Source organism: Myotis davidii, unplaced genomic scaffold (genome assembly GCF_000327345.1).
Source record: "Myotis davidii unplaced genomic scaffold, ASM32734v1 scaffold1509, whole genome shotgun sequence".
Lineage (NCBI taxonomy): Eukaryota > Metazoa > Chordata > Mammalia > Chiroptera > Vespertilionidae > Myotis > Myotis davidii.
In genome coordinates, this window is record NW_006299480.1 from 1,030,159 (window position 1) to 1,032,332 (window position 2,174).

Consider the following 2,174-nt stretch of genomic DNA (forward strand, 5'->3'; position numbering starts at 1 on the left):
AAAATCAGGTATCAACACGAACCAAGAAAATTGCGTTCAAAAAGGATCCGACCCGGCCCGCGTGGCTCAGAGGTTGAGCGTCACTGGTTCTACTCCCGGTCAGGGCACAGGCCCAGTTGCTGGCTCCATCCCCCGTGAGGGGCGTGCAGGAGGCAGCTGGTCCATGATTCTCATTGATGTTTCTCTCGCCCTCTCCCTCTCCCTTCCTCTCTGAAATCAATTAAAATATATTTATAAAAAGTGGACAAATGGCTAATTACCTTGGCTCAATTACACGTTTAATCAAAAGCCCGCCTCCCCCACTTTTTGCACGAGAGTAAAAGAAAAATAGGGCGCACAGAAGCCTCGGCGATAAAGATCTTCTCACCAAGAGCCAAGGGACAAACTCATTACAGGTAAGCCCAGTCCTCCCATCCCGCCGTCGCCGCTCCCCGGGTAGCTGCCAGGAAATCGGTGCTGCCCCGCGGGGCAGCTTTCACCAGTGGGGGGCAGGAGGCGCACAGCCTCCGCCCTCGCCAGCGCCAGGCGGAGTGCGGGACCCTTCCTCCCTCCTGTGGAGCGGCAAGTTGGAAAATGCTGCCACCGATCCACGTGGCGCGGGGAAATGGGGGGCTGGGTTTTGCCAACCAAGGGCCAACCAAGGATCAGCATCCCTCTCCCCCACCCCCACTCACCAGCTGTGGACCCGGCCAATGGGAGCCCGAAAATAAAAATATAAAAAAATCCTCTCGCAAAAAATAAAAAAAATAAAAAGTGGACCCAGGGTCCCCCGTGGGGAGCCCTGCACAGGCCCTGACAAGCAGAGGCAGCTGTGGGGGCTCCAGCAGGAGGAGGGGAGTTCCTCCTGGCCAGCCGGCCCCGCGGGGCCAAACCCTCGCCAGGACACCAGGCTCTCCAGTTCCCGCCCACAGGCCGTGGGGCTCAGTTCAAAGCCCCTCCCACTTCCTCCTTTTTCTCTGTAAAGTTCCACCTGTGTTTGTAGAACTCAGTTTTCGGGATAGCATGCTTGTTCCGGATTACACTTCTCTGCTATTCCCTAGCAAACCCCAAATTAAACTGGGTGTGTGGGGCGGGCTGGCCTGTCCCAGGTTCACCCTGCGGGCCAGGGGCTGCTGGGACACCCCGTTGATCCAGTTTGCCGTCTCCTGGGTCCTGGGGAGTAGCAGCCGCCCACGCTCAGGAACATGCGCGTCCTGCATCCCGGCTCCTTGCTGCCCAGACAGCCACCCCCAGGGACCCCGAGAAAATTACCCCCGCTCTCCTCCCCCACCCAGCGTCTCCTCTGAGAGGCTCCAGGAGGGACGTGGGCAGGCGGATCCTGTGCGGGCGCACTCAGAGGCCACACCCTGAGACAGCACAGCGGGAGAGTTTGGGGAGCCCATCACCTGGCTGGGCTGGTCCTGCTCCTGTCCATGGGCTTCCCCTCTGCCCTCAGGGGTCTCCCCCTCCTCACCCCAACTTCAACATGTAGAGACACGGCCTGCGCACAGGGCCCGGGGCGGCACCTGACCGGCCTCTGTGAATGTGGGTCTCCCACACCCCCACACACAGCCTCTCATCCCTGCACCCCAGCACTGAGGGCCTGAGCTGGGCACTGCAGAGGGATCACCAAGGCCTGGCCTGGGGCAGGGGGGCCCCAAGCCCAGCTGTCCCCGCTCCCGTGGCCTCTCTGCAGCACCGTCACTCCCAGAGGCCTGGGCTGATCACTGGGCTGGTCGCCCGCTGGTGGCTTCGGTGAGGGGCTGGCTGCAGTTGGGCGCCCATGGTGCCAACAGCAGCTGCCTGTGTGGGTGGGGCTCCCCCTCCTGGGAACGCGGGCAGGGAGTGCCATCGGGAAGGCTGCGGGATGTTCCTGGCCTGGTCTCCACCCGGCCTCTCCCCAGCATTCCACACGGTCTCATGGCTGCGGCCTGGATCTGCCACACCCTTCCCAGCCACGTGCCCCCCTTTTAAAAAGGGGGTGCTTTTATTGATTTCAGAGAGGAAAGGAGGAGAGAGAGAATCATGGATTTCTGTCTCCTGCACGCGCCACACTGGAGAGCTCACAACCCGGGCCTGTGCCCCGACCGCAAATCGAACCGTGACCTTCTGGTTCATAGGTTGATGCTCAAGCTCTGAGCCACGCCGGCAGGGAGCCACGTGCCCCCTGAAGCAGAGCCAGGACTGTTCTCAGA